This window comes from Somniosus microcephalus, chromosome 10 (genome assembly GCF_052327205.1).
Source record: "Somniosus microcephalus isolate GS21.2 chromosome 10, FLI_Smic_1.0, whole genome shotgun sequence".
In the NCBI taxonomy this organism is placed as follows: Eukaryota; Metazoa; Chordata; class Chondrichthyes; order Squaliformes; family Somniosidae; genus Somniosus; species Somniosus microcephalus.
The window spans coordinates 45,272,418-45,291,082 of record NC_140996.1 but is presented as its reverse complement, the minus strand read 5'-3'; positions in this window follow the sequence as shown (position 1 = coordinate 45,291,082).

Sequence of the window (18,665 nt, the reverse complement as noted above, 5' to 3'; positions counted from 1 at the left end):
CCCAGACCTGAAACCTTAACTCTGTTTCTCTCTCCACGGGCACTACGGATACTCGGCCGAGACTGCGATTGCAAAGGAGCATCAGCCGCAGCACACACGGAGGGACTGATCCGAGATGCTTTCGTTGCGGGTCTAAGGTCCGACTACTCCCGGCAGAGACTGTTGGAAAAGGGAGAAATGGACCTGAGAAAGGCAGTGTCCCTCGCGCTCTCGCTTGACGCGGCCCACAGGAATATGGACGCCTTCTCCCCTAACCGCTCCGCAACGTGGACGCCACAACCTTGGGTCATGGGACCGCCACCTTCAACTGCTGCTGCGATGTCCAAGGCACAGAAATGTTATTTTTGTGGCCAGGCAAAACACCCCAGAGCACGCTGCCCGGCGAGAAATGCTACCTGCTCCGGCTGCGGGAAGAAAGGACACTATGTCAGCGCCTGCAAAGGTAAAACCGCTAACGCCAACAGCGCCGCGTGCGAACCGTGGGGGCAGCCATCTTGTCCACCATCTTGGGCTCCCCCAGCCGCGTGGGGATCGGGACCATGGGCGCCGCCATTTTGTCCGCCATCTCGGACGTCACGGAAAGCTTTATCCACCCCGACACGGTGCGCAGTTACTCTCTCCCGGACCTGCCGAAGCGACATCGGATCTCTTTGGCTTCCAAAGCCCAGTCAGCGGACGTCGGTGGCTACTGTGTAGTGACCCTTTCAGTAAGGGGCACAGAATACAAAAATGTTAAACTCCTGGTCCTGCCCCATCTTTCCTCTGCCGTTCTACTGGGATTGGATTTTCAGTGCAACCTTAAGAGTGTCACATTAGCGTACGACGGACCCCTCCCCCCACTCACAGTCTGCAGCCAGCAGCTTTTAAATCGCCCGCCGCGCACCATTTGCAGCCTCTCCACCCTTAAAGTCCCCCCCCCTCCTTGTTCGCTAACCTCACCCGCGACTGTAAGCCCATCGCTACCAAAAGCAGGCGTTACAGTGCTGGGGATAGGAGCTTCATTAAACCCGAGGTAGCAACACTCCTGAAGGAAGGGATTATTGAAAGTAGCACCAGCCCATGGCGAGCACAAGTGGTGGTAGTGAAGATTGGCGAAAAACAGCACCTAGTTATTGACTACAGCCAGACGATCAATCGCTACACCCAGCTAGATGCATACCCACTCCCCCGCATATCTGACATGGTCAATCAGATAGCACAATACCGGGTGTTCTCGACGATTGATCTGAAGTCGGCATACCACCAGCTCCCCATCAGGGCTGAGGACCGCCAGTACACAGCTTTTGAAGCTGACGGTCGTCTCTACCACTTCCTCAGAGTTCCCTTCGGCGTCACTAACGGGGTTTCAGTCTTCCAACGGGAGATGGACCGGATGTTCGACCAGAACGCGCTCCAGGCCACTTTCCCCTATCTAGACAACGTCACCATCTGTGGCCGCGACCAGCAGGACCATGATGTTAATCTAGAAAAATTCCTCCGTACGGCCCAGCGGCTGAACCTAACATACAACAAGGACAAATGTATGTTTCGTACCAAGCGCCTTGCCATTCTTGGCTGTGTAGTGGAGAACGGAGTCATCGGCCCCGACCCCGACAGGATGCGCCCCCTTATGGAGCTCCCCCTCCCCCACTGCCAAAAAGCACTGAAGAGATGCCTAGGGTTTTTCTCGTACTATGCTCAGTGGGTGCCCAACTATGCGGACAAAGCCAGACCCCTCATCAAGTCCACCTCCTTCCCCCTGACAGCAGAGGCCTGTGCAGCCTTCACTCTCATAAAAGGAGATATTGCGAAGGCCACAATGCACGCAGTGGATGAGTCCATCCCTTTCCAAGTGGAGAGCGACGCATCCGACTTTGCCCTAGCTGCAACCCTTAACCAGGCGGGGAGACCCGTGGCCTTTTTCTCAAGGACCCTCCAGGGCCCCGAGATTCGACACTCCTCTGTCGAAAAGGAGGCCCAGGCCATTGTGGAAGCTGTGCGACATTGGAGGCATTACCTGGCCGGAAAACGATTTACCCTGCTCACTGACCAGCGTTCAGTAGCTTTTATGTTTAATAATAAGCAGAGGGGCAAAATCAAGAATGACAAGATCTTGAGGTGGAGAATCGAACTCTCCACCTACAATTACGATATCTTGTACCGGCCCGGGAAACTCAATGAGCCCCCAGATGCCCTATCACGTGGTACATGCGCCAACGCGCAGGTCGATAGACTGAAGACCCTCCACAATGACCTCTGCCACCCGGGGGTCACCAGGTTATTTCACTTCATCAAATCTCGTAACCTGCCTTACTCCATCGAGGAGGTCAGGACCATGACCAGGAACTGCCAAATCTGTGCCGAGTGCAAACCGCATTTTTATAGGCCAGACAGAGCAAGCCTGATCAAAGCCACGCGCCCCTTTGAACGGCTGAGCGTCGATTTTAAAGGGCCCCTCCCCTCCTCCGACCGCAATGTGTACTTCCTCAACATAATTGATGAGTACTCCCGTTTCCCGTTTGCCATCCCTTGCTCAGACATGACCAGTACCACGGTCATTAAATGTCTGAATGACCTCTTCGCCTTGTTCGGTTTCCCTAGCTATATTCATAGCGACAGGGGCTCATCCTTTATGAGCGACGAACTCCGGCAGTACCTGCTCTCGAGAGGTATCGCTACAAGCAGGACCACCAGCTACAACCCCCGGGGGAATGGCCAGGTGGAAAGGGAGAATGCGACGGTCTGGAAGGCAGTCCTTTTAAACTTGAAATCTAAGGGCCTTCCGACCTCTCGCTGGCAGGAAGTCCTCCCTGCGGCGCTCCATTCCATTCGGTCACTGCTCTGTACAGCCACCAATGCTACCCCTCACGAGAGAATGTTCTCCTTCCCCAGGAAGTCCACATCGGGGATCTCGTTACCGACATGGCAGACTTCTCCAGGACCCGTCCTACTGCGGAAGCGCGTGAGGTCCCATAAGACGGACCCCCTGGTCGAGAGGGTGAGCCTCCTCCATGCCAACCCTCAGTATGCTTACGTGGTGTACCCGGACGGGCGGGAGGACACAGTCTCCATACGAGACCTCGCACCTTCGGGTGCTCCCGAAACACCCCCCTCGCCATCCACCACTACCCACGCCTACCCCCAGTACGCTTACGTAGCGTACCCAGACGGGCGGGAGGACACAGCCCCCACACGAGATCTCGCACCTTTGGGTGCCCCTGAAACACTACCATTGCCATGCACCACCACCCACAACCCAACCCCGCTAGATGGCATGCCGCAGCCCCAGGACCCGTCATTGACCACCCAACCACTCAATGAGACGCCAGACTCAACGTTGGATGCTGCACCATCACCGCCGCCACCACGACGATCAGGATGGCATACAAGGCCACCTGATAGACTTACTTACATGAACCTTTAGTACACTTCACCCCGCCGGACTCAATTTTAAACAAGGGGTGAATGTGGTAAACCACTGTTGTTGTTGTTGTTGTTGTTATTACACACTGTTGTACCTATGCATGCCTCAACATGTCTCGGCTGGCTCCACCCACACAGGCCCAGGTATAAAGGTGATTGACCTGCAGCCCCCTGCCTTCTTGGAACCCAGTCAACCACGAGAGGCATGCTCTGTTCTTTGCTAATAAAAGCCTTTAGTTACTCTCTTAACTCTCAGTCTTTTATGAGTAATTGATAGCGCATCAATGAGCTAATGCTTTGATTATGACCTTATATGCTGCAGAAGAACCTTATTTAATATTCTGATTCTGTGGTTTTATTCTTATGCCTAGAATGTTGCTACTTAATATCTTGATATTACTTGTTCAAAAATGTCACTTCTTTACTAATTCTCTCCACAAACTATAAGCAGCATTTAACTTCCAAGCATGTGGCATCCTCTGGCCAAGATTTTCATGTTCCTGCCATCACATTTACACCTAAAAATTGGGAAGAACTAGGATCAAAATAGCTGGGGAATCAGAAGCGCTGAATACTAATGAGTTCCCAACCATTCTGATTTTTGGGAGAACCTGGATCCTGGTGGCCGGAGCTCCCACGAGAAACAGGCAGGATCCTCAGAAGTATATGGTAATTGGGCTCAGATGATGTAGTGATGACTCCCAATGCCATTTTTGTTTGTGCCCATCAGATTACCACTAGCTGCTGCTGACGCCCACCAAATGTGGGTGGTAGATGTCGGGGGATAGCCACTGTGAGCATTAAATAAAGGGATCCTCAGCTGCTGTTCAGTGAAGCTGGAAGCAGGTTTGGCTTGTGGGTTTTCAGGCTTAAATGCTTCGATAGTTAGTGTGGTATCTTGAGCTGGCCATAGATGGAGACGGACACAGGTTAACTCCGTAACATGGTTTAATCAACACTTGCACATAAAAGCTTCTGCCATGAGGCAGCAAAAACAAAGAGCACAACCAGTACAGACCAGAATTAACTCAGGAGACCAATTGCCACAGCACCACCTGGTGGATCAGGTTACTCATAACCTCCCAGGTTACTACACTCCTCCTCCCTTAAGATTGCCGTATGCAATTCTTAAACAATAACCCTTACTAGGTACAACGTTTTCATTAACCAGTATGCTCTAACCATGGTTAACCCCTGACTAATTTAACAGGTTTGTATAAGTCTTTCTGGTTGCTTGCGAATCCTTTGTGAACATCTTAATTCCACTTGTGATGGATTCTCAGATTCACTCGCACTTGAGATTGGAGTAGTCTCTGATGTTGGTTTTACTCTGTCCCGCTGTGGCCTGGCAGTACCAGTGTCCACTGACACCTTATAAGCCATGCTGGGTCCTGGAACAGCCTCCTCTACTGCCCTTTGTTCCATCTGAGGCAGATCCCCCTGCTGCCGGCTGAAAAGCTGATCCACATGCTGACAAACCCCTCGACCAAATCCTAGTAAAACGGAGTATGACACAGGTCCTGTAATGTCCTAGATTAGTCCTGGTATCCATTTAGGTCCACAGCCGAAGTTCCGGGTGTACACAGAGTCCCCTATGGCGAAATGGCGAGCTTTAGTATGTTTGTCATGATACGCTTTTTGGTTTGTTTGTTTTGTCTCAACCTTGCTTTTGAGATCTGGGTGTATCAGGTCTAACGTGCACCGCAACGTTCTCCCCATCATCAACTCAGCCGGAGAAAGCCCCGTGGTAGCTTGGGGTGTTATACGATAACTAAACAAGGCTCTATTGAGCTTGGTCTCCAGGGTGTCACCTGAGCTCTTCCTCATGAGCTCCTTAAAAGTCTGCATGGCTCGCTCGGCTAACCCATTTGAGGCTGGGTGATATGGAGCCGAGGTGACATGTGTGATTCCATTCCTTACTATGAATTCTTTGCTCCCTTCACTAACAAACACTGTGCATTGTCGGATACAATCATTTCTGGAATACCATGCATGCTGAAGCTGTTCCTGAGACAATCCAGTGTGGCATCAGTCATTGCAGAGTTCACTGGATAAACGTCGATCCACTTTGAGTGAGCATCTACCAGCACCAAAAACATTTTGCCCATAAAAGGTCCTGCATAGTCTATGTGAATTCTCCTCCAGGGTTTGCTGGGCCACTCCCAGGGATGGAGTGATGCCCCGGCAGGTGCTTTCCTCTGTTCCTGACATATAGTGCATGACTTTACCTTTGCCTCAATTTCAGCATCCAAGTTAGGCCACCACAGGTAGCTCGTAGCCAGTCCTTTCATTCTAGTCATTCCTGGGTGCGATTGATGCAACTGTTCCATCAAAGTAGAGCGTCCGCGCTCTGGGACTATGATGCGTGCTCCCCATAGCACACATCCATCTTGGACACTGAGCTCGTGCTGTCTCTCTCTGTACGGCGCGAACTCCAGTCCCTCATGGTGATCTGGCCAGCCTTTCAACACATACTCACGGACCCTTGACAGAACGGGGTACTTGGCTGTCCAGCCCTGGATTTGCACTGAAGTCATCAGGGGACTGATCTCCTGATCCAGCATCAGGACGTGCTCCTCAGGGGAAGTACTGCAAGGAGATTTTGAGAGGGGCAGGCGGCTGAGAGCATCAGCGTTCCCGTTTTCCTTGCCGGCTCTGTACGTGATCACATATTCATAGGCTCTTAGAATTACTGCCCATCTCATTATTCTCTGTGATGCCATTTGAGGCACCACTTTCATCTCATTCAGTAAGCTAATCAGAGGCTTGTGGTCAGCACTGATTACAAACTTCCTCCCATATATGTACTTCTGGAATTTCTTTACTCCAAATATAATGGCTAACCCCTCTTTATCAAGCTGTGAATAGTTCTTTTCCGCAGCTGTGAGCGTGTGTGAAACAAACCCGATGGGCCTTTCCACTCCATCTGGCATGCGGTGGGCCAACACTGCCCCCACTCCATAGGGTGATGCGCCGCAGGACATTATCAGCTCCTTCTTCTCGTTGTAATGCACTAACACCCTGCTGGACTGAAGTAGCTCCTTTGACTGCTGAAACGCTTTCGCTTACTCTGGCCCCCAACGCCATGGCTCCTCCTTTCTCAGCAGTTTGTGCAGGGGTGCCAGCAGCATCGATAAGTTTGGAAGAAACCGGTTATAATAATTCAAGAGCCCTAGATAGGCTTTCAGTTCAGTCACTGAGGTGGGTGCAGGCGCATCCTGCACTGCCCGCACTTTCCCTGGCAATGGATGGAGGCCTGTGGCATCCACCCGATGTCCCAGGAATGTAACTTCCTTCTCCATGAAACTACACTTACTCCGTTTCAGGCGTAGCCCCGCCTCTTCCGGCCGCTGTAGCACTTTGTCCAGTGTTTTTACGTGATCCTGATCGTCACTTCCTGTTAGCAGAATATCATCTAAGTACACGGCCACCTTTGGAATGCCCTGCAGAATGCCCTCCATAGTCCGTTGGAATATTGCTGGGTTAGAACTGACACCAAATGGTAACCTGGCATACGTGAACAGCCCCTTGTGCGTGTTCACCGTGACAAACTTTTTTGATTCTTCATCTAGCAATATCTGCTGATACGCATGACTCATGTCCAGTTTGCTGAATCTTTCTCCCCCAGCGAGCGATGTTAACATGTCCTCCATTCTCGGAATGGGGCACTGTTCCAGTGATGATACTCTGTTCACTGTTAACTTATAGTCACCACACACCCTTACGTTACCGTCGGGCTTCAATACCGGGACTATTGGTGCCGCCCAGTCTGAAAATTTCACTGGTTCTATTACTTTGTCCTTTAGCAGGCGATCTAGTTCCGCCTCAACCTTGGTTTTCATTGCAAAAGGTACCGACCTTGGTTTAAAGAAATGAGGCGTGGCATCACTGGCTACATGAATCTTGGCTGTGGCTCCCCTTAAGGTGCCCAGTTCATCCTTAAACACTAACTCATGCTTCATCAGCACTTCTTGCAGTGCCTCTGTACTTTCCTCCATTTTATTCAGTGCCTGCCAGTCCACACTCAACTCACTGATCCACCCTCGCCCTAACAGGTTTGGCCCTGACTCTGCTACCACTACCACCGTAAGCTCTTTGGTGGCTCCTTTGTGTTCCACTTGTACTTCGGCCGCCCCCAAAATGTCCACCTTCTGTCCTGTGTAGGTTTTGAGACTAATGGGGCATGTACCTAGCTCTGGTACTTTTGCTTCCCCCCATAACTTGGCGTACTCAGTCTGCGACATTATGGTTACATTACATACGGTGTCAATCTCAAACTTTACTTGACCTCCGTTCACTATCAAATACTGAGTCAGAGGGGGTACGTTGGGCCTTGAAGTGTCTATACTGTATATAGTGAAAACCTCCTCATTGGACTCACTAGACTCTTCCTCCTCTTGTATGTAATTTGCCCGCTTTGTGTACTTCTCCCTCCCCCCTTTAGCATGCTTTGCCCGTTTAGCACTGCTTCTGTCACTCACTGCCCTTTTACAGACTTTCTTTAAGTGCCCTATTTTTCCACAATTGTGGCACTTTGCCTTTGCAAGCCTGCAGTCCTTTGCATAATGGCTCGTCCCGCCTCATCGGTAGCAATCCCCAACCCCGACTGGTGGACTATTCGCGCCAGCTTCCATCTTGAAAACAGCTCCTCCCACTGGTTTACTCCATTTCTCCTTGCTCATACTGTTTAAGTCCTCAATGTCCTTGTTAGCCGTCTGCATGGCTTGTGCTTTTTTAAGTGCCGTCTCAAACGTTAATCCTTCTTCTGACAGCAACCTTTGCTGTATACTGTCGTCATTAACTCTGCATACTAGTCTGTCCCTTAACATGACTGTGAGCGTATTTCCAAAATTACAGTCCTGTGCGAGCTTCCGAAGCTCCTCCACATACTCAGTAACGCTTTCTTCCGGCCTCCTAATCCTCGAATTGAATTTCCATCTCTGTACTATTTCACTAGGTTTCGGATTGAAATGATTCTTTAGTAAACTCACCAATTCGTCAAAAGATTTTTCTCCTGGCCGCTCCAGGCTCAGCAGATTCCTCATCCGTGTATAGGTTTGCGCTCCCACACAACTCAGTAAAATGGCCCTTTTCTTTTCAGCACTGTCCACCTCGTTTGCCATAAAGAAATGCCTCAGTATTTCACAATACTCCTCCCAAGACTGCGACTTGCTGTCAAAAGGTGCCACGGAGCCTACCGTTCCTGCCATCCTTGGAGTCCGGTCACTTCAGCCAAAAAATCAAACTCCGTTTTGACTCCCACGGCCTAGCCTCGTGCTTTTCCGACTAGTTTGCTAACCAGCCCGAGCACCTCTTCCGAATACTCCATAACTATGACTGATCCACCAAAACTTTTCCGTCCTTTATTCTCATCGCCATATGTGGTATCTTGAGGTGGCCATAGATGGAGACAGACACAGGTTAACTCCATAACATGGTTTAATCAACACTTGCACATAAAAGCTTCTGCCATGAGGCAGCAAAAACAAAGAGTACAACCAGTACAGACCAGACTTAACTCAGGAGACCAATTGCCACAGCACCACCTGGTGGATCAGGTTACTCATAACCTCCCAGGTTACTACAGTTAGGATCCTTGCTGCTGTATCTGTTTTCAAAAACCTGCTCATCAACACTGTTGCTTCCTTTCATTTCTGACACTTCCAACCCTCCCCTTTAAGATACTACTGCAGGCTGATCAAAATTGATCACAAGTGCCCGATTCCCCTTGCCGAAGTTGACAAGTTACCTACAGGGAGTACAGCTGCTGCTGACTGCTGGCGGCTTGCCAAATTAATTTATACGACATCCACTCATGAAAATAGCACACGCCCTATGTCAACATTTTGGGCAGGGGACAATGAGTCCCCCACCCACTGCCTGCCATGCTTTGATTTATGCTGGAGATGAAAATTACTCCTCTCCCATTCGGTGTTAACATCATTGCAGACCTCGAAAACTTGCTCATCAACACTGTTGCTTCCTTTCATTTCTGTATGTAACAAGAACTGGGAACCCTAATTCGATCAGATTTTAATGCTGTCCAAATCATTCCCTTGCTTCTCGTCTCCATGGTGCCACTGCATCTGTGAGACCGGCGGAACCTTACTTGCCGTTCTCTGCAGCTAAGATCAATAGTAAAAAAAACATTGAAAACCACTTTCAGACATTATTGATGATCTTTTTGGCACCTGCAAACAGTATAATCTGCAAAAACTATCACAGAAAACTAGCTCAACTGCTTCCATTCTACTTCTCCGTGTATGTGCATATCCTTATGTCAGATTACATCATGTGCACAATAACTTTTGGAGATTCATTTCAGTTTGAAAAAACTAAAGTAATGCATCAAACTCAAAGCAACAGAAATGCTCTTCTCCCCTTACTGCACACATACAAACCTGAACACAATTCAACAATTTAAAATTGTGTAAAATCTTATTGTTAACCCAAACCCAAGCTTCAATTTTCTAGGACAGACAAATAGACATTAAAAATAATTCCCAAAAGGGCAGCCTTCAGGTCTTAAAGCTGAATTGCCTTCCGCACGTAAAAAAGAGGGAAAAGTGCTTCAGCACTTACATAAATGCTCAACAAGCCAGGGAAGGGGTACCCAGGGTCTCGACTCAGCACTCCAGCTTTGTGCAAGGTTTCAACAATGCAAGAGAAGTCCTCTACCCACAGGGCCAGGAGGCTCTTCAGAAAGAAAGATGTGGGACAAGATCACCAAGGCCATCACTTCCAGTAGTGTTGCCCCCACGACCTGTATCCAGTGTCCAAAGAAGCTTCATGACCTCAGACTGGTCAAGGTCAGTGAATGAACTTTCAAAAGCCGTCTCTTACTGTACCACCAGCCTCAAACACAGTTCAATGCATGACCACCTGCCCAATCACTCATCTGCCGACAATATCTACTAAACATGAGGCACACCTTCCATTCCTAGCTTCACCTCACCCCCTTGGAGGAGACAGTGTTGGCCATTCTTGGCAGGGGCAGAGCTGAGCCTTGGCCAGCAGCGGGGCTGAAAGGATACAAAATGCTGATATCCTCATATGTTATCCTCCTTCTCACATGCACCTCTTGCTTTCCCCGGCATCTTCTCATCACAACTCCACCCTTGTGCCTTCCTCATTTCACACACCCAAGATATGCAGCATGCCCAGCCAGTGGTTGACCAAGAAGGGGGAGAGGAGAGTGAAGAAGAAGAAGAAGAAGAAGAAACACCATCACTTGATTTCACACTCCCAGCCACCAGCTCCTCAATGTCAACCAGCAAGGCCATTTGCAGAGTCTCCCACTGAAAGTCAGCAGCCATCCACCAGCCATGCTGCAGACACTGGGGTAGCACAGCATGACATCAATAGGATAGGCAAAGGCAGTAACTAAGGGAATGCATAAGGATGATTGGTTGATTTTTGGATGACATATTGGATGGATAGGTGCATTGGAGAGTTTGCTTTGTGGAGACTTTTGGCCAAGAGGACATTGTGATGGTTAGCAACAAAGGGAAGGTACGGTGTGGGACAAATTTTGAAAGGGGATTTGGGGATGTGGTCATTGGTGCTGCAGGTGGACAATTTGTAAGATTCGAAATTTTCAGTAATTAATCACGCAAGAAAATAGGGTTAATAAGACAGTTTATTGACCAAAAGAAGCTTGTACAGAAAAACCTTTGATAAAAGGGCATACAAAATGGCCGCCGGACCTCGTGATCAGTTTCTGGGACCATTTGATTTCTGTTACTGCAAGCCAGACAGGCTTGTGGATTGAGGACAGTAAGCCCGCGAAAGCCAGTATCGGGAAACCGAAACTCATGGAACTGAGCATACATACTAATTAGATTCTAAGTACAGGATAGTTTTGGGTAACAGGATGAGGCCCATCAAGAAATGGGCGGACAATTGAATGAACACTTAAACCCATTTGCTGTACAAAGGAAAACCGTTTAACAGCCATCAAGGGCAATCTCCAGACCGATCAATATACGAACCGAGTTACGGTGACAAAGTAAAAGACATTATCGGCCCAGGAAGGCCAGTTAAGCTATCACCGGCTCCCGTTACAAAGACAAAGCGCCCCTGCAGAGATTTCTGCCCGCCAAAAATATTACAAAGACTGGACTATGATTTGGCGGGAGATAAGACTGTCCCAAAAAGGTATAACTATGGATTAAAAGATCCATCAGTGCGCTTCGCTTCAGATTCACGCTTCGGGAACACGATTCAGTAGTTACGATTCGATTCAGGACGTCTCTTCTTTTGAGAACGCTTCGGGACGGACTCTTCGGCCAAACAAGGCTCAGCCACGATGGGAAGACGAAGGAGGGTGGCCCGGGTACCTTTGTCGGGAGATCATCGACGACCCAGGCCGAAGGAGAAGACACCCTCGGGAAAAACGACAATCCAGGCCGGAGAAAAGGACACTCCGGGCCTAGCACTCCAGTGCCTCAACATCCCATTCGGTAACGGACCTTCCATGTGCATCCATTTCTACAACATCACATTGGTAGCAGAGTCTCCAAGGTGCATCCAGTTCTTCGGCAGCCTTTCAGTAAAGGTAACACAGGTTTAATGGATTCATCCATGACGAGCGTTCATCAAGGCTGTATCACAGAATCACAGAATCACAGAATCCCCACAGCGCAGATAGAGGCCATTTCGGCCCATCGAGCCTGCACCGACACATATTCCACCCGTTCCCCGTAACCCCACGTATTTAATCCCCCTAACACTAAGGGTCAATTTATCATAGCCAATCATCCTAACCTGCACATCTTTGGACTGTGGGAGGAAACCGGAGCACCCGGAGAAAACCCACGCAAACACGGGGAGAATGTGCAAACTCCACACAGACAGTCACCCGAGGCCGGATTCGAACCCGGGTCCCTGGCGCTGTGAGGCAACAGTGCTAACCACTATGCCACCGTGCTGCCCTAATCTGCTGCTTCATCGTGTAAGAAAAACAAACGGCGCTAGAAGTTTCCAAATCCACGTGACGATGGAAAGCTGTGCCAAAAGGCTGCGAACCCCCTTTTCGTGAATCTGAAAGTGGTGAGCATGATCCCGAGTTCCTCAAGCCGAAACTTAGTTTAGGTCTAGGGGAGGGGGTTAAGGGTAATCGTAATGTGTTCCCCCTTTTAGGATGTGCCGTGTGTTTCCCATTTCCATAGAGTTAAGTTTATAGATATGTGCATGCTTGTAGTTACTTTAATCTGTGCTTATGACATGTATTCTATAATGCTGCAAACTGTTTAATAATAAAAAGCATCCATTTCGTGCTATTCAACCTGGTCTATTGAGTTTTCTCTGCACTACAGTTCCCTGCACCTAAGTCCAAGGTCTAGAACAGTAGGGAAGAGTGGGTCGAACCACTCAAGGGTAATTATTGCACGAAGCCTGGTAGGAGACCAGAACGAGCAAGAGAAACCCCCTACAAATTCCATCCTGGTTATCCTGGCCAGAAAGGGGCTGTCTGGGTTGCATCCTTCCTTCTGCTTCCTCCTTTTCTGAAGCCTCCTCTTCTTCTTCTTCCTCCTCTGCGTCTTGCTCTTCTCTCTGCGAGCGGATGCTGGAAATCTGAAATAAAAGCAGAAAATGCTGGAAATACTCAGCAGGTCAGGCAGCATCTCAACTTATTACATAAGAACATAAGAACATAAGAAATAGGAGCAGGAGTAGGCCAATCGGCCCCTCGAGCCTGCTCCACCATTCAATAAGATCATGGCTGATCTGATCCTAACCACCAATCTACTATCACAGAACCATCTCCTGAATCTAACAGAATTAGACACACAAAATAGGAGCAGGATCAGGCTACACGGCCCCTGGGCCCGCTCTGCTACCCACAGGGCCATGTCCGATCCAAACCTTGACTCATGTCCAAATTCCTGCCTGCTCCCCATAACCCTTAATTCCCTTTACTTCTAGGAAACTGTCTATTTCTGTTTTAAATTTATGTAATGATGTAGCTTCTACAGCTTTTTGGGGCAGCATATTCCATGGACCTACCAACCTCTGAGTGAAGTAGTTCCTCCTCATCTCAGTTTTGAAAGAGTAGCCCCTTATTCTAAGACTATGCCCCCTAGTTCTAGTTTCACCCATCATCGGGAACATCCTCCCCGCATTCGCCCGATTCAACCCCTTCACAATCTTATATGTTTCAATAAGATCGCCTCTCATTCTTCTGAACTCCAATGAGTAGAGTCCCAATCTACTCAACCTCTCCTCATATGTCCATCCCCTCATCCCCGGGATTAACCGAGTGAACCTTCTTTGTACTGACTCGAGAGCAAGTATGTCCTTTCTTAAGTATGGACACCAAAACTGTACGCAGTATTCCAGGTCCGGTCTCACCAACACCTTGTACAACTGAAGCAATACCTCCCTATTTTTATATTCTATCCCCCTAGCAATGAAAACCAACATTCCATTGGCCTTCTTAATCACTTGTTGCACCTGCATACTAACCTTTTGAATTTTGTGCACCAGGACCCCCAGATCTCTTTGTACTTCAGTACTTTCCAGTTTCTTGCCATTAAGATAATAACTTGCTCTACGATTTTTCCTGCCAAAGTGCATAACCTCACACTTTCCAGTATTGTATTCCATCTGCCAAATCTCTGCCCACTTACTTAGCCTGTCTATGTCCCCTTGCAGGTTTTTTATGTCCTCCTCACTCACTACTTTCCCTCCCATCTTAGTATCATCTGCAAACTTTGATATGTTACCACTCGGTCCCCTCCTCCAAATCGTTAATATAGATTGTAAAGAGTTGGGGACCCAGCACTGACCCCTGCGGAACACCACCAGTTACTGATTGCCAGTCTGAGAATGAACCATTTATCCCAACTCTCTGCCTTCTGTTAGATAGCCAATCCTCTATCCATGCCAGAATATTACCCCCAATCCCGTGATTTTTTATCTTAAGCAATAATCTTTTGTGTGGCACCTTGTCAAATGCCTTTTGGAAGTCTAAATACACTACGTCCACTGGTTCCCCTTTATCCACCCTATATGTCACTTCCTCAAAGAACTCCAGCAAATTTGTCAAACATGACTTCCCCTTCATAAAACCATGCTGACTTTGTCCTATTAAATGATGATTATCCAAATGTCCTGTTACTGTCTCCTTAATAATGGACTCCAAAATTTTAGCTACCACAGATGTTAGGCTAACCGGTCTATAGTTTCCAGCCTTCTGTCTACTGCCCTTTTTAAATAAGGGTGTTACATTAGCAGTTTTCCAGTCTGCCGGGACCATTGCTGAGTCCAGGGAGTTTTGGAAAATTATTACCAATGCATCCACAATTCCTACCGCCACTTCCCTCAAGACCCTAGGATGTAAGCCATCAGGTCCAGGTGATTTATCCGCCTTGAGTCCCATTATTTTACCGAGTACCACTTCCTTAGTGATTTTGATCGTGTTTAGCTCCTCCCCCCCTTTAGCCCCCTGTTTGTCCAGTGTTGGGATATTCTTAGTGTCTTCTACTGTAAAGACTGATATAAAATATTCATTCAGTGTTTTTGCCATCTCCATATTTCCCACCATTAATTTCCTGGTCTCATCCTCTAAGGGACCAACATTTGCTTTAGCCACCCTTTTTCTTTTTATATGACTATAAAAACTCTTACTATCTGTTTTTATATTTTTTGCTAATTTACTTTCATAATCTATCTTCCCTTTCTTAATCAATCTTTTTTGTTATTTTTTGCTGTCTTTTAAAGTTTTCCCAATCCTCTATCCTCCCACTAGATTTGGCTACCTTATATGCCCTTGTTTTTAGTCGAATACTATCCTTAATTTCTTTACTTAGCCACAGATGGCTGTCTTTTCTTTTACACCCTTTTCTTCTCAGTGGAATATATATTTTTTGGAAGTTGTAAAATAACTCCTTAAATGTACACCACTGATCATGTATCGTCTTACCCTTTAACCTATTTTCCCAATCCACTCCACTCAATTCCGCTCTCATACCTTCATAGTCTCCTTTATTCAAGCTTAGCACGCTTGTTTGAGATCCAACCTTCTCACCCTCTAATTGAATATGGAATTCAACCATGTTATGGTCACTCATTCCAAGGGGATCCTTTACTAGGACATTTTTAATTAATCCTGTCTCGTTACACAGGACCAGATCTAAGGTTGCTTTCCCCCTGGTCGGTTCAGTTACATACTGCTCAAGAAACCCATCCCTAATACACTTAATGAACTCATCCTCAAGGCAGCCCTGCCCAATTTGATTTGTCCAATTAATATGATAGTTAAAATCCCCCATAATTATAGATGTTCCCTTATTACAAGCCTCAACTATTTCCTGATTGATACTCCGTCCAACAGAGTTGCCACTGTTTGGAGGCCTATAGACTAGGCCCACTAATGTTTTTTTCCCCTTATTATTCCTTACCTCCACCCAAACTGTTTCATTATCCTGATCTTATGACCCAATATCATTTCTCTGTATTACAGTGATTCCTTCCTTTATTAACATAGCCGCCCCACCTCCCCTTCCTTCCTGCCTGTCCTTCCTGATCGTTAAATAACCTGGTATGTTTAATTCCCAGGCATTGTCACCCTGCAGCCATGTTTCTGTAATGGCCACAAGATCATACCCATATGTAGTTATTTGTGCCATGAACTCGTCTATTTTGTTATGAATGCTACGTGCATTCAGATAGAGAACTTTCAAAGATGTTTTGTGACACTTAGTTCCTGCTTTTGCCCTTTTTATTACTTTACCTTTTACTCCATACCTTCTGCCCCTTCCTGACATGCTCTGGTTTTTAATTGCCCCACTGCTACCTAAGTCTATGACCTTCTCTGTTGTCATTTTTATTATTTGCTCTCTAGGAACCTCCCCCCCCCCGCCCACTAGTTAGTTTAAAGCCCTCTCTACAGCCCTAGTTATATGATCCGCCAGGACTCTAGTCCCAGCACTGGCCAAGTGAAGCCCATCCCAACGGAACAGCTCCCTCCTGCCCCAGTACTGGTGCCAGTTTCCCAGGAAGAAAAACCCATTTCTCCCTTGAGATGTGAACTCTGTTTTTCTCTCCCCAGATGCTACCTGACCTGCTGAGTATTTCCAGCATTTTCTGTCTTCTCAGAGTACTTCCATTACCATCCAAATCCTTGCAAGCATCTAGCACACTGTGTGGAAAATGTCAACAATCAAGCAAAAGTGTGCTCCCTCCCATCTCTGGTGCACGGAGCCAGCTGTAATAAAGAGGTGCAGTTCCCTTCCTCAGGGAGAAAAAGATCACCCCAGCAGACAAAAGCTGTGTGGCTACAAGTGGCCCAGGAGGTCAACTTCATTTCGTTGAGCCGCAGAACCTGGCTGCAATGCAGGAAGAGGTTTCATGACTTTCTCCGCACAGGAAAAGTGAGTGTGACTTTCCCATCACTCTCAATCTGATCCCCATCGCCTCTCCTCACCAGCACTCTGCTTTGCCAACCACTTCCTCCACATGCCGCTTGACACTTACATCCCTGCACCCTTACCCATTCCCTCTCTCTCTATGGTCACATTCACTTAACTATTCTACCATGCAAAGGCGGATAAATCCCCTGGACCTGATGGCTTACATCCTAGGGTCTTGAGAGCAGTAGCGGTAGGGATTGTGGATGCATTGGTGGTAATTTTCCAAAACTCCCTGGATTCAGGAAAGGTCCCAGCAGATTGGAAAACTGCTAATGTAACGCCCTTATTTAAAAAGGGAGGCAGACAAAAGGCTGGAAACTATAGACCAGTTAGCCTAACATCTGTGGTTGGTAAAATGTTGGAGTCCATTATTAAGGAAGCAGTAACAGGACATTTGGATAAACATAATTTAATCGGACAGAGTCAGCATGGCTTTACGAAGGGGAAGTCATGTTTGACAAATTTGCTTGAATTCTTTGAGGACGTAACAAACAGGGTGGATAAAGGGGAACCAGTGGATGTGGTGTATTTGGACTTCCAAAAGGCATTTGACAAGGTGCCACACAAAAGATTACTGCACAAGATAAAAATTCACGGGATTGGGGGCAATATACTGGCATGGGTGGAAGATTGGCTATCTAACAGAACACAGAGAGTTGGAATTCTCGGGTTGGCAAACAGTAACTGGTGGTGTTCCACAGGGGTCAGTGCTGGGACCCCAACTCTTTACAATCTATATTAACGATTTGTAGGAAGGGACCGAGTGCAAGGTATCCAAGTTTGCCGACGATACAAAGATGGGAGGGAAAGCAGTGAGTGAGGAGGACATAAAAAACCTGCAAAAGGACATAGACAGGCTAAGTGAGTGGGCAAAAATTTTGCAGATGGAATATAATGTTGGAAACTGTGAGGTTATGCACTTCGGGAGAAAAAAATCAAAGAGCAAGTTATTATCTAAATGGAGAGAAACTGCAAAGTGCTACAGTACAAAGGGATCTGGGGGTCCTGGTGCATGAAACACAGAAGGTTAGTATGCAGGTTGCTAATTGCAACTGGGCAACCTGGAAGTGCCTTAATAGACTTAGGACCGGTGTAGGTTGCTCAAAGGTGTCACTAATCAAATGGGGATATTCAACCAGCCCGACAACTTGTGAATGTGGAACTGAGGCACAGACTATGCAACATCTCCTGCAATGTCCATCATTAGAGGAACCCTGCACTGTTGCAGATCTTGCCGAATTCAACAACAAGGCGCAACAATGTGTCCAGTTCTGACTGGGCTATGTATAGACTGTCCGTGGACATGATAAGAAGAAGAAGTATGCAGGTACAACAGGTGATCAGGAAGGCCAATGGAATCTTGGCTTTTATTGCAAGGGGGATGGAGTATAAAAGCAGGGAAGTCTTGCTGCAGTTATACAGGGTACTGGTGAGGCCACACCTGGAATACTGCGTACAGTTTTGGTTTCCATATTTAAGAAAATATATACTTGCTCTCGAGGCAGTTCAGAGAAGGTTCACTTGGTTGATTCCGGAGATGAGGGGTTGACTTATGAGGAAAGGTTGAGTAGGTTGGGCCTCTACTCATTGGAATTCAGAAGAATGAGAGGCGACCTTATCGAAACATATAAGATTGTGAGGGGGCTTGATCGGGTGGATGCGGTGAGGATGTTTCCACTGATGGGTGAGACTAGAACTAGGGGGCATAATCTTAGAATAAGGGGCTGCCCTTTCAAAACTGAGATGAGGAGAAACTTCTTCACTCAGAGGGTAGTAAATCTATGGAATTTGCTACCTCAGAGAGCTGTGGAAGCTGCGACATTAAATAAATTTAAAACGGAGATAGAC